Raw genomic sequence first — 15,296 nt, 5'->3', positions numbered from 1 at the left:
CTTCCTGCCTTACTCTTGCCTCCTTGTTCTTAGTAGCCTCTCTTCAGCTTTCAGATCACACGTATTCTATTATCCCAACTCTTCCCCTAACCAACTTACTCTTCTAAGAATTCTTCTTCCCTTTCTCATGGTCTTAGTATCCTTTCCTGTTGTGCATACATAAACACACACATGTGGAGAAAAAGGGGGAGGGAGGGAGAAAGAGAATTAAATTAAATCCAAGTTCCGCATTATGAAAAAGCCAATGTGTGTGTGTGTGTGTGTGTGTGTGTGTGTGTGTGTGTGTGTGTGTGTGTGTGTGTGTTTCTGATTCTGGCTTTTTTTGTTTCATATACTGAGTTCTATCCATTTTCCTGCAAATGTCATAATTTCACTTTTCTTCATGCCTGAGTAGACCTTCACTGATTTTAAATGTATCATCATTTTATAATTCATCTGATGAAGAACATCTAGCTAGACTAACTCTAGCTAGTGTGAATAGACCAGAAATAAACATAGACATGCAAGCATCCCTACGGTAGGAGATAAGGGCACTTGTAAATAACCACAAGTGTTATAAATGGGTCATAAGACACTATTTTTAGAGCTTCTCAGAAACTTTCATACTGATTTCCACAGTGGCTGTACAAGTTTACATTCGCCAACAGATATAAGGTATATAAGATAAATATACATACACATATATATGTACTGTAACCATGAATATATATAAATATATATTGACAAACAAATACTGATGTAGCACACTTAAAGCTGGAATTTTAATCCAGTGATTCTCTTTATTCAATGGTAAAAATTTTTGTTGCCTTGTATGAAATAGACAAAGTTTATATATGTAGACATTTCACTTGCCTCGAAACAAACCAAATCATAACAAATTTTGTGGGCTAATAATGTATATCTTATGATGAAAGTTAGGTTTTGTCGTAAGGGTCTAGAATATACAGCTGTTGAAAAGAAGTACTTGATTTCTCTTAGAGTTAGTTGTCTGAATCAATATTCTTGATCGGGATGACACCACCACTGTGTGTTTGAGTCATAAGTTTCCATTTTCTTGATCTTCCATTCCTAAAGTATGGTTTCCCCCATAGAAGAAAAGAAAATTCATAATCATGCCAACACTGTAGCCCTGGAAAACAGGATGGAAATGAAAAGAGCCGAATTTCTTGTGAGAATGACCTACTTGCTGAGACTGCTGCTTCTATTTACATCTATATACCCACTTTTGCCTCGAGAGAGGCTAGGAAATTTAGTCTTAGTAGAGTGCATCATGATGTGTGTGTGTGTGTGTGTGTGTGTGTGTGTGTGTGTGTGTGTGTGTAGATGAAAGAGTTTGAGGGAAATCATTCATCTTTCTGATAGTGTGGAAAAGTCCAATCTATCTCAGTTCAAAGATTGTTAATGGTGCCAACAGTCTTCAGGTATTTGCTAATCTCCTTTCTGTATATCAAAACTGTAGGTTCGTGAATAAATAATAAATAATGAATCTGAAAGTTAGTTTTCAGCTCATTGTGGATCCTTTAATGCCAGATCCAGGGATTTTTCTATAGCCAATGAAGAATAAAGCGTAAGTGAGAGAAAAGTCCGTTAAGTGTGTCCTTTGATTGTGGTCATGAGGAAGAGGAAGTTGGGAACAGTGTTCAGTGACTGCAGTACTAACAGAGAATGCAGAGGGTGTGCAGTGCATGACATCTTGCTACTTTCTCTCTACAAAAAGCAGCATACTAGTAGATACAGTACTTTTTAAAAAGCACACAGATATAAATGATAAATAGGATTATGTTCAATGGATAAAATATTTTATGGTAACTTGATACAAATATGAAATCCTTTTTCATTTTCCATGTTCTTAAAAAGTTTTAAGTATTTTCTGTAAATTTCTCATGTATCCTGGCTTATTTTGCTTGAACTAACTTTGTAGATAGTGGGGTTTTCTTTGGTTTTTTGTTTGTTTGTTTGTTTGTTTTTTAATAGATAGCATCTTGAGCCAGGCGGTGGTGGCTCATGCCTTTAATCCCAGGACTTGAAAGGCAGAGCCAGGTGAATCTCTGTGAGTTCAAGGCCAGCCTAGTCTATAGAGCAAGATCCAGGACAGGCACCAAAACTACACAGAGGAACCCTGCCTCGAAAATAAAAAACAAACAACAACAAAAAAAAAAAAAAAATAGATAGACTCTCAATTCCAGTCATTGTTCATTTTCATTGATAAGAAAAAATGGCATAAGACTGGAGGGATGGCTCAGAGGTTAAGAGCATTGGCTGCTAGAGGTCCCAGATACATTCCTATCACTAATACATCCTTTCCCAACTGTCTGTGACTCCAGTTCTGGGGAATCTGATATCCCCTTTTGCTCTGTGGGATCTTGCACGCATATGATTCACATAAGTCCATACTACCTTACACATATGCACTACAAATAAGAGATAAATGGCCCTAACAACTTTATTGTGTTTCAGAGTTTCCTCATTGGTTTCATTGTGCTTTCTGATGGGATAATCAAATCTGAAAATTACGAATTTTATGTGAAGAATTTCAATCACCATATCTGTGTTTGCACTTCTACAACCACTTTCCAATTAGAAATTTTTTACTTTGCCTAATTTCTTCTTTTGTTCTCAGGGATCTTCTGTTTCCAGATGTTGCTTCATCTTAAATGAACTTAATTTATTAAATTTTATTTAATTAAAATATAATTACATTATTTACTCCTCCCTTTACTTCTCCAAGCCCTCCCTTATTTTCACATAGCAAATTCATAGCCTCTTATTCATTATTATTGTTATACATCTATATGTGAATAAATATATAAATGTAACATGCTGGATCTGTTTAGCATTGTTTGTATGCATATGTTTTTAAGGCTGACCCCTTGGGAACCGTTTCAGAGGCTCATCCTTGGAGCAGATTAATTCTCCTTCTCTCAACAGTCTTTAATTGCATGTAGTTCTTTAGGAGTGAGGTCTTATGAGATTTCCCCCATCCACATTGACATGTCAATTGGTATTTTCTTATCTTGTTTACATGGCCATGCTGTCAATATTTCATAGGTGTAGCGTCCCTGTAATATCTTTAAGATACAATCTTGCAGTAGATTTCCTGGTCCTCTGATTCCTACAATCTTGCCATTTCCTCTTCTTCATTGTTCCCTGAGCCTTAGATGTAGGGGTTTCACTGTGTATGTATCAATAATGTATCAACTTGTCTGTTTCTCTATGATACTTAAAGAGATTGTGCCCATGGGAGAGGTGAAAGGAGCTACTTAAGGTCATAGAAACAGAATGAACAAACATGTCCACAGAAGCAGCAGATGTGTTTTGATAAACACAGTATGCTCAGTTTGATTCTGAATGATTTAATGAAGGGATGCACTAGAAAAGCGAAACAATGGTTATGTACTAGTTGCTAAGGGCACGTTAAGAAGCTAATATACAAAGCAAATGTATATTCATGGTAGGCAGAATGTATCTATGAGACCAGTCCCCAATAAAAGTATTGGATTGTGTAATCCTACAATAGACTTCTGTGGAACAAAACTAGTCATGTGCTGTGGAAAATTATTACTAGGAAATTATACATGTCCTATGAGAATCCACTGACAGAGAACTCTCAAAAAGTGGCAGCTGGTTTTATCTTAGCCTTATCCTATTCATCTATTAGTTTTGACTTTTTTGTTTCCCTCCATTGCAATAAATCTTACTCATGTGTAAAACTGTGTCTTGTTTTGTGAGTCATTCAAGCAAATCACTGAATCTGGTCAACCTTAGAGACTCTTAGCATACCATCTAAAAACAAAAGTTCCTTTCTGTAAAGAGTTAAAGTCACCAAAGGTTCAGGGATGATGTCACACAGAAGTTTATTGCCTCCATATAAATAATATTGACTATAAACGTATTTGTATTTGTGTGAGAATGTGTGCATGAGAGAGAGGAGAGAGAGGGGAGGAGAGAGAGAGAGAGAGAGAGAGAGAGAGAGAGAGAGAGAGAGAGAGAGAGAGAGAGATGCTGGAATCCAGGGTCTCGCTCACATCTGCTTGTTGGGTGTTTTACCACTGATTTATATCATTAATGGGGGGAGGGGAGAGCTTTGATTCTAAAAAAGTCAAAAAGGGATTTTACGGGATGCCTATTTTATTAATAATTATTTATTTGATGTATGTTTGTGATGTGATAAGAGTATCCTAGGGCCTAAAACTCATCTAAACACTGACTGTGGCTATGTCCTCACAGCTAAGAAAAAAAACTGTTAAAGCCTTTCATAATGGAAAATATAATGCAAGACAGTGTTTTGAGTCTTCCAAAGAGATTGGCCAAAATTCAATGGACAAATTTAGTCTATCCCAAATCTTAAGAATTCATGATAAGTTGTAGTGGAGGCTGGATGAGATCTGTATGCTGATGAGACTTATTCGATGATGGCTGGAGAAGACATGCATGTCCCTTAGACACCTAGAGAAAGAATCAGTCTACACAACAATGATTGTGGTAGTTACTTTAATTAAAAAAAAAAAAACAGAAGTCACATTTCTCAAATATTGTCTGATGACAAATCCTACGTGTTTGCCATTTGCTTCCACCTTTATAGATGTCCAAACAAATCAGAGACGTTACAGTAAAATGTTACTTGGATTAGTTGGCTTCATTCTCATTTCTCTTCTTTTAATTAATTAGCACACATTGTGGTGTTTGGTGTTGAACACACAGGCATGAAACAGTGATGGTGTTTATACTAGGGTACTATATCTGCAGCCCAGACCTTGAAATATACCAAATGGAAAGATGAAATTCTTGAGCTGGAAAAAAATGACTAATATTTCCAAACAAATTGCTAAACATAAGATATCACAAACTGATAAAATAGTGTATAAATGCATGATATGCTGCTATGGCGGGATTCAGAGAAATTTGCTAATATTGAGAAATGATTTACTGATCCAATGTATAGTAGCAGCTATCCAATAATAGTCAGGCAAATTGAAATGAAAAAATGTACTAGGACAGTGTATGCCCTAAGACCATGAGGATCTGAGTTTGACCCCAAGCACCTATGGAGAAAACCCTGACTCAGTAGCATGTTAGTCATAGCACTGAGGAGGAGCTATGCTGGAGCCTGCTGGGCAGCCAATCTTGCAAAATCAGTGAGCCCCAGGGTCAGGGAGAAATCCCAAGAAATAAGAGAGAGAGAGAGAGAGAGAGAGAGAGAGAGAGAGAGAGAGAGAGAGAGAGAGAAAGAGAGAGAGAGGGAGAGATGGGGGAGCCATTTATGAAGATACACGACATCCAACTCTGGACTCCACTGTGCACCTACATGAAAACACAAACACATGCATGTTTTATAAACATAAAGCTTATTTTATGAACACTGAGCAACAGTAATCAAAGTAAATCCTGAAATCCAGCATCTTTATATATTATGGAAATGCAATTTCATTAAAGAAAAAATATGCTTACCAAGTCCATAACACTTTTATTATTAATTTGTGTGAGAATATTACTGATGTTTGCAGAGTTTTCAGTCAAATAATTCAACTTTTAAAACATTATGTAATCTTTATTAGATAAAATTGTCATGAGAATCAGTTTATTGAAATTTGATAGTGCCTTGACTTACTACCATTTTTTCACTACCTAGCATTCTGAAATATCAGACAGCAAAATCAAATCTGACCATGTTTGGCACATAATATCCTCTTCTAGCCCAACGCACATAACTCAATCATTACATATACGTTACCATATACACTACACACATAACAAATACACATGCATCTACTTTTAAAGCATGTAGAGAGCCTTATAGGTATAATTTAAGGTCTAGTACTCTTTACCCTATTCTTAAAACATAAAATATATGACAATGACTATTATGAAAATTGATACACTTACATGTCTCATTACTTGAATATAATTAGTAATAAGCTTTATTGAATTTCAATCATTGTTCCATGCTGTTTCTTTTTTTTGCTACTATGGGGCCTGCAACCCAGATCCCAAATAAATCACACACAGAGGCTTATTCTCTTTTTGTTTTGTTTTGTTTTTATGTTTTTTTTTCAAGACAGGGTTTCTCTGTGTAGCTTTGGTGCCTGTCCTGGATCTCACTCTGTAGACCAGGCTGGCCTCGAATTCGCAGAGATCTGCATGGCTCTGCCTCCCGAGTTCTGGGATTAAAGGCATGCACCACCCCTGCCCAGCCCATTTTCTTGATTAATTCATCTTTATAAAATTGATCAACTCGGTGAGAATAGGATGGAAACCACATAAGAGGATTATTTTTAACTATAAATGTCCAGCCTTAGCTTGGCTTGTTTCTAGCCAGTGTTTCTTAAAATATCCCATCTATCTTTTGCCTCTGGGCTTTTCCCTTTTCTTACTGCTGTATTTCTTACTTTCACTCTTACTCCATGGCTGGCTGTGTGGCTGTGTGGCTGGGTGGCTGGCCCCTTGTGTCCTCCTCTCCTTGTTCTCTTGCCCTTTCTTCTTTTCCTTTCAGTTTGCTCCTTCTCTTTATTCTCTCTGCCTGTCAGCCCCGCCTATCCTTTCTCCTGCCTTGCTATTGGCCGTTCAGTTCTTTGTTAGACCATCAGGTGTTTTAGATAGGCACAGTAACACAGCTCCACAGAGTTAAACAAATGCAACATAAATAAAAGTAGCATACCTTAAAATAATATTCTACAACAGTTCCATCCTGTGGTTTTGCATTGTTGATGTTCCCATGTACACACACTTACCCCTTTGTTACAAGTGGTCAGAAAACTACTGAAGGGTTAATCAAAAATTTAATTTATCCTAAAAGAGCTTCTGGTTTCCTTTGCTTTATATAGCATACTTTGTGAAAATTCATTGTTTTTCAATGATGCTATAGCTATAATAAAAATATTTTATTGTTCTCACCAAGAGTAAGAACACAAATACAAAAAGAAATGAAGAAAAAATGATGTATAAAAGAGGCGAAACAATGAAAACATCACAGGAGTGTAAGTTTTATTGTTGTTTTCTTGACATATTTGAGGTAGGAAAGGGATTTGAAGATGTTTTATGTCCCTAGAGAGTATTCCTCTGAGAATAGGAGCTATTTCACTTGACATAACTACATCTAAATGGTGCTTTAGAGAAAATGGTTATTCTGTTTTCTTTGTTCTCACTTTACAAAGTAGTATTTGGAGTCTTCGAGGCAATGAATTGAAGATGGATGGAGAGACTAATCGGGGATTTAGCATATTAGAATGAGCCCTATATGGAAACGTGACTCCCCTTCCACAGGGTTCCCTGAACTCTGAAGGGACGGATTTGATGGGACATCCCATTTAGGGCTCTGTTTTCCAAGCACTCCCCCACCACCACAGTGTCTGACTGTGTTCCCAAAACTGCTGCAGGAGGAGGCTTCTCTGATGGTGCCTGAGCAAGGCACTGATCTATGAGTACAGCAGAATATCATCAGGAGTCATTTTGTCATTATGTTTGTTTGTTGTTGTTGTGTTAAAGATGAGTATTATTTGTTTTTATATTAGGTCCCTGAGCTATCTAGTCTCTGGTTCTTGGTCACTCAAGCAGTGTCTGGTATGGGTTCCATCTCATGGAGTAGGCCTTAATTCAAATCAGTTATTAGTTCATTACTCTCAAAAAATTTGTGCCACCCTTACACTAGCATATCTTGCATGCAGGGTACCATTGTATGCCCAAGGGTTTGTGCTGGCTTGGTGCTGATGTTTCCCTTTCAATAGCACGCAGAACGCCTTCTCATACACCAAAGACCCTAGGACTTAAGATTACAGGTTCTATGTAGACACTAGATTGACCTCTCTGTGTTCAACGAGTTGTGCGGGTATTTTCTTCTGCAATGGGAACTTGTGTCACTTTATGGAGAGCAACCTATTATCGTGGCAGTAGCCTGGGTCATTTGGGGATTTCCTTGGGATCCCTTTGCCCAACAACTCAATTAGCTGTCTCTATTTGGTGACAAGAGGTGTCCAGTCAGGACTCTGTCTCCCCCATTATTTGGGGTTTCATCTAGATCACCTTCATACACACACACACACACACACACACACACACACACACACACACACACACACACATATATATATATATATATATATATATATATATATATATAAGTTTCTGATGTTTTAGGTTTCCATACTACCCTTCAAATGGCCTTTAATTGTATATGTCTCTGTCTGTATTCCCTCCCTCAAGCCCCTCTCCCCAACACTTGAGCCTCCCATTACAGTCCTCCACCCTTGCCATCCACTTATTATTATCTATTCCATTCCTCCTTTCTAGCAAGATTTATCTGTTCCCTCTAGTCCTTTACTCTACACCTACCCTCTGTGGTTCTTTGGATGGTAGCTTGGTTATCATTGATTTAACAACATCTAATATCCACATATAAGTGAACATACACCGTATCTGTCTTCCTGGGTCTGCAATAACTCATTCAGGATGATGTTTTTTTTTTTTTTGTTCTATACACTTGCCTACAAATTTAATGATGTTATTTTTTTAAGGGCTGAGTAATAAACCATTGTGTAAATGTAGTACATTTTCTTTTTCCATTCTTCTGTTGAGAGACATCTAGGATGTTTCTGATTGCTAGCTATTATGAGTAGAACAGCAAATGAACATGGTTGAGCAAATTTCTCTGTGGCAGGATGAAGCATCCTTTGGGTATATGCCCAAAAGTGTTACAGCTGGATCTTGAGGTAGATGAATTTCCATCTTCCTGAGGAACTGCCACAATAATTTCCATAGTGACTGTATAAGGTGCACTCCTATAAGCAATGGGTGAATGTTCCTGTTACTCCACATTCTCATCAGCATGAACTACTGGACTTATGATTTTTATCTCTAGGTAAGTATCATTCAGTAGCTCATCACAAAACCATCCCCTTAATATGGACTTGTTGCCATTACAAATCACCTGTTCTAAATTTTCATTGTTCTTATTCTAGAGCCAATCAGTATCAGTATAATCATGTTGGTCACAATACTGTATTTCTAGGAAAAAAATGTTCTATTAAGTTGATCTTAAAATGTTCAAATTGCTGCTGTTACATAATTTCAATGCATATTGAAGTACTGTGTGATGGAGAAAATTCTTCACTGGAGTTTAATTAAATAAACAAGTATATTTTTGTTTAATTTGTTACATTACTGCTGTGGCTGCTGATGTCAATTAGAGCTAAGTTCTAGAAATAGGTTGTGATTGGAAGAAATAATTGTATTTACGCATTGTCTATTACAGTACAAGGTAGAAAAAGAGCTTAGTTTGAATATATTTCAGCTATGTTTCAGACCAGAATATAGTGCAGGGAATCACCTGAGCCATATTTGCTCCTAACTGTAGAGGTACTTTCTATATTTAACTAGAACTGCTGTTGTACTTGCTGTACCTAAAAAGAGATTTAGCATATTTCTATTTCTTAGGAATAACGTAAAATTTATTCTCAATATTGTGTTGTATAAAAAAAAACTGCCACAAACAAAAGAATAACAATAAAATAAAATAATAAAAACAACCACAAGAAGGTCTAAGAAATGACTGACTCATTTCAAAGGCTGATCCTGGAACTCTGGCAAGATGTGTGAAGAATGCACCAAGGAACTAGCCTGGAGTGTCATGATGACCAAGTGATGGACGGCAACATGCTCAAAGCCAGCTTAAAATCTCTCTGCTGGGAGGGTATGGTGGAAGTGAACATTTCACTGTTTTCTAAAGGTCTTGGTGAAAGTTTCAACTGCTGTGCTGCCTAAGTTACAATATGCACTGATAAGTTTAGGAAGCATGGAAGGACTATTATATTATATTATCTTAGCACCGTATGTGCTAAGACAAGTTTACAAAGAGTTGAATGGCTAAAACAGCACTTCTGAGACAGAGCTCTGAAATATTAGTTTATTCTAACAAGCCTACACATAATGCTGTCTGTGGCTAGGGACTGTACACTGACATCTCATTTATAATGTTTAGGCCTCACATAGAGCTATGCTCCGGCTTATTATTTTATCAACTCAATATGGTTCAGTCCTCTCCCCATACTGTAATGTAATCTGAAAAAGCAATATATATACAGATCACATCCATCAAGAGAAAGTGAGCAAAGAAAAGTAGCAATTACACTTAGTTCTCTGAAAATACATTTGCTATTTAGCTTGTTAAACAGAAAATAATAATTTTTATGTATTATAACGAGTATAAAATATTATATAGATTTGAATCTAGACTCTGTCGAATATCATATATATTATATATTGTTTGGTGATCCTTGTTAAATTTTTGAGTTTGTCCTTCATCTGTGAAATCTGGGTAGCCCCATCTCATTAAACCGGGAGATAAAAGGGGACAATATATTCAAAATACTTATAAAACAATCTCACTCTTACATAAATACTTCCTATTCTCTTTACTCAGAGCTTATTATATTTCCAGGATCGGGTCTATTCTTGTAAGCTTTTGAGATGACAAAAAACAGTCCCTTCACCATTTTACTGAGTCTGCAAACAAACACAAACAAACAAAAAACCCTGTCTTGTGGAAGAGCAACCTTCTCCCACTTTCATTAAAAATAGATTCTTTTCTCATACAATATGTACTGATTATAATTTCTCCTCCTCGACTCCATCTAATTACTCCCCACCTCCCCTCCTATCCATATCCGATCCCATTCTGTGTCTCATTTGAAAAGAACAGGCTTCTAAGAGATGACAACAAAATGTAACAAAATAAAACACAATAAGCTGCAACCAAAACCATCACATTGAAGTTGGACAAGACAATTCAACTAAAGAAAAAAAAAACCCAAGGAAAGGCACAAGAACCAGAGACCCACCTCATTCTCAGGAGTCCCATACAAACACTACACTAGAATATATATTATACACACAGAGGACTGGGGGCAGACCTGTGTAGGCCCTAGGCTTGCTGCTTCAGTCTCTGTGTGTTCTTACGATCTTTGCTCAGTTGATTTGGAGGGCCTTGTTCTCCTGATGTCTTCTGTCTCCTCTAGAGCTTAGATTCTTTCTGCCTATTATCCCTGGGGTTCCCTTATGTTTGATGGAGATGTCCTATCTAGAGCTGTGTGGAATATCAATCTTACCAACACAAGCTATAAATATAAATATAATATATTATATAATATATATAATGTATAAATATATAGTTTATTTATATTTGTGTATAACATTGTTTCACATGCATGACACAAGGAAGCCAAAAGAGGAAGGCAAACCCCTTGGAGTTACAGAGGGTCGTCAGCTGCTATTTGAGTTCTAGGATTGAACTCAAGTCCTCTAGAAGAGCAGCCCTTAACCACTGAGGCATCTCTCTGACCCCTTAGCTGTTAATTATGACCATGATCCATCTGAGGCTTTCCATTTATTCTTTGAATTATTGCTCTTCATCCTGCCAAACAGAAATGGGTATTTTGATGTTACTTGGCTTGTATGGAACCTGAGGTTTCAGGTTACTTGTCCTTGATCATACAGTTACTGCATAGCAGTCCTGACATTCTGGTTCAAATGGAACTCCCATGCTACTCTACCTCAACGTGTCCCAAACACTTGTAGCTTATCAAACCACCCTAAGAGGGAAATAACTGCTAGCAATTTTCCAGGTGAAACCAATTTTAACTGCACGTCAATTAAGCAATAAAATAATAAACACATTACAGAAGAATGTCTAAATTCCAGATTGTGAGACAATGCTAGTCTACTCAGGAGCTTGTCTGGGAGAAATTCAAATCTTTACTCTCCTGACCCATCCCTCCTGTAACTGGCCTGCTGCTGCTTCTACCCTCCTCCTATGGTTACTTCTTCCTCTTCTTGTCTGGTGCTGGGTATCAAACCCAGTGCCTTGTGCATGTAGACCAATGTCTCCCCTGAGATGAATACCCCAGAAAGATTAATTCATCTTTCTGTTTTCTTTATGACATTCACAATCTCCCACTTGGGTATATCCTTGAGCTTATCTTTTGACCCATACTTAGAAATGATTAAGTCCGTTTGATCATGTCACAATCGGGGATCCTGTTAATACTGCATTGAAAGTGAGAACTCCATGGACAATATTCCCCAGGTCTCCTCAGAAAAGAGGGCTCAATGTGAGAGGCTCTCATTTCTAAGTGTTCTTTTACTTCCTGCTGGCCCTTCTCAGCAGTCACTGGGGGAGTAAAAGATTTTGACCTTCACTTCTCCATGTATAGAAAATCTGATCTTCAGGTAAGCTTTATTTGTTAGCGCATACACAAAAATATCACATGTGAGGTTAGCTTCAATGTCAGGGATGATTTAATGAACTAATATTCTGAATCTCTGGATTTCACAATTATTTTCAGTAATTTCTTCTTAGGCAAAATTGAGAAAGTCTTACAAACAGAACAAAAATGTTGACCAAGCATTCTTTTTATAGGTTCCAGGTATTTTCAAACAAACTTTAGGATTCTTTGATTGATCCACTAGGTGCCTCTCTTTTCCTGTTTTATAAATTAACTTGTTCAAAATTGCAAGTTGTAGAAAACTATTATCATTCAAGTTATTCTGGGTTAAAGAAACAAACAAATTTTGTAGATTTTGTGTGTATGTGTGTGAGAGAGAGAGAGAGAGACAGAGACAGAGACAGGGACAGAGACAGAGAAAGACAGCGACAGAGAATGTGAAATTAGCTCTTCCCTTTCTGGGTCTGTTTTATATCTGCTAAGTGATACCTGTATGAGCATCTTTTCTTGGATTCTCCTGAGTCAGTATCTATGTTTCACCAGTTCCCTCCATAATCAAAATGTGAAATTAAAACTTTGACATTGTGCTAGCTAGTTTTTTTTTTTATTAATTTATTTTGCAATACAATTCAGTTCTACATATCAGCCACGGATTCCCTTGTTCTCCCCCCTCCCGTCCCCTTCACCTTCCCCCCAACCCCCCCCCCCCCCATTCCCATCTCCTCCAGGGCAAAGCCTTCCCCACAGACTGAGGTCAACCTGGTAGACTCAGTCCAGGTAGGTCTAGTCCCCTCCTCCCAGGCCGAGCCAAACAATCCTGCATAGGCCCCAGGTTTCAATGTCAACTTGACACAAACTAAAGTCATCTTTAGTTTTAGTAGGGAACTTCAATTAGGAAATTTTTTAAAAAAGAAAAGAAAAGAAAAGAAAAGAAAATGCTTCCATAAGATTGGCCTATAGGCAATCCTGTAAGGCATTTTCTTATGATGAAGAAGGGATCAGCCCATTGTGGTTGATGCACCCCTGGGCTGGTGGTCCTGGGTTCTATAAAAAAAGTAGGCTAAGTAAGCCATAAAAAGCAAGCTGCTAATCATTACCCCTCCATGGCCTCTGCATCAACTCCTGTCTCCAGATCCCTGACCTGTTTGAGTGTCTGCCATGACATCTTTCAAAGATGAACAGTAATATGGAAGTGCAAGTAAACAAACTCTTTCTTCCAGAACTTGCTTTTGGTTGTGGCGTATCATCGCAGCAATAGGAACCCAAACTAAGACACGTTGGTACTCGGCCAGTCAAACTGTATGTGCTGCAGAGGACAGTGCCAGGGATTTGATTCAAGCCCTTTGGAGGAGCCAAGAAGATAATGAGTGGACACAGACATTAGACATTGAGTAATTTTCACAGTTGGAGTTTGCTGTTATTTGATTTTGACTGTGCCCTGGTTCTTCCCTCTTGAAGTAAGACAGTATTTAACTTATGTTTTTTTATTTTATTTTATAGGATCCCACAGCTGAGAGACATTTTTTTTTTTTTTTTTTTTTGGTTTTTCGAGACAGGGTTTCTCTGTGTAGCTTTGCGCCTTTTCCTGGAACTCACTTGGTAGCCCAGGCTGGCCTCGAACTCACAGAGATCCGCCTGGCTCTGCCTCCTGAGTGCTGGGATTAAAGGCGTGCGCCACCACCGCCCGGCTGAGACATTATATTTTAAAAGACGTCAGAATTTAAAAGAGACATGACATTTAAAAGAAACTGAATTTTTAAGTGTGAATTTTTAAAGGCCTTTGGACTTTTTAATTGTGAAGTGCTTTATATTATGGTGTATTTATTAATGTCTAATATTGATATGAACAAGAAAGGAAAGAGCGTGGTTTAACAGTGTTTGTGTGTCAAGTTGAGAAAGAGTCAGTTATGCTAGCTATTTTTATGATAACTTGACACCAGCTGAAGTCATCAGAGGGGAGAGAACCTCAATTAAGGAAAAAACCTCCATAAACTCAGCCTGTAGGGCATATTCTTAATTAGTGATTGATTGATGGGGAGATCCTAGCCTATTGTGAGTGGGGCCACTCCTGGACTGATGGTCCTGGGTTCTATAGAAAAGCAGGCTGAGCAAGCCAGTAAGAAGCACCCTTCCCTGGCCTCTGCATCCACTCCTGCTTTCTGGTTCCTACTCTGTTTGAGTTCCTGCCCTGCATCCCTTGGCCATAAACAGTGAATGGACATGTAAGCAAAATAAACATGTCGCGTGATATTTTGTGTGTATTCTGACAAGTAAAGCTTGTCTGAAGATCAGAGGGAGGAGCTAGCCACTAGTTAACCATAGAGGCTAGGCTTTGGTGGCTCACACCTTTAATTCTAGCACTTGAGAAGTGGAGACGGGAATATAAGGTAGGTAGAGACAGGATCTCGGCCCCCGTTTGGTCTGATGATCTGGAGAGGTAAGAAATTCACTAGTTACTGCTCCTTTGCTTCTCTGAAAGGTCAGAAAAACATAATTTTAAGTGAGGTTAATCAGTTGAAAATTGCTGGTAAAGAAAAGGAAAGGACCTACCTTAATCCAGATTTCAAGCAGTGACTTGAACACAAGGCTAGTTTGTTTTGTTTGTATTTTGCAGAACATAGAAGATTAGTTCCTGGATTGCCTTTCAGGGCATTTTTACGATGAGGCACACCAGGATTCTAAAGAATTGATGTCGTCTCCATAACAATGGGGCGTGAAGAAGAAAATATGAAAATGATTCTTGTTCCACTTGAATAGCTGCGCTATTAAATTAAATATTGTGTGGGAAGCATTTAGCCCAAGGCTTGGCTCACCTTCGACTTCCAGTAAGTGCAAAATATTATTGTCATCATGCAAAGGGAAATCACAAGTTGGCAGTCAGATGTCACAAGTACTTTACCATACGCCAAGGATACAAGCAGTAGAGGAGAAAGAAGGCACATTTTAGTATGCCTGCAGTTTACTGGTACTCAACATTTTGAAGGACTCATTTCATAATATTTCCAATTGGGTTTTCCTTTCCTACGTTTTTTGTTTAATTTAATATTAAGTAATGGAAATGTTATACTCTATAGTATTGCCAAC

Source organism: Peromyscus californicus, unplaced genomic scaffold, assembly GCF_007827085.1.
Source record: "Peromyscus californicus insignis strain IS unplaced genomic scaffold, ASM782708v3 Scaffold_24__1_contigs__length_46423439, whole genome shotgun sequence".
Lineage (NCBI taxonomy): Eukaryota > Metazoa > Chordata > Mammalia > Rodentia > Cricetidae > Peromyscus > Peromyscus californicus.
The sequence above is the reverse complement of the archived record's forward strand: the minus strand, read 5'-3'. Positions refer to the sequence as shown.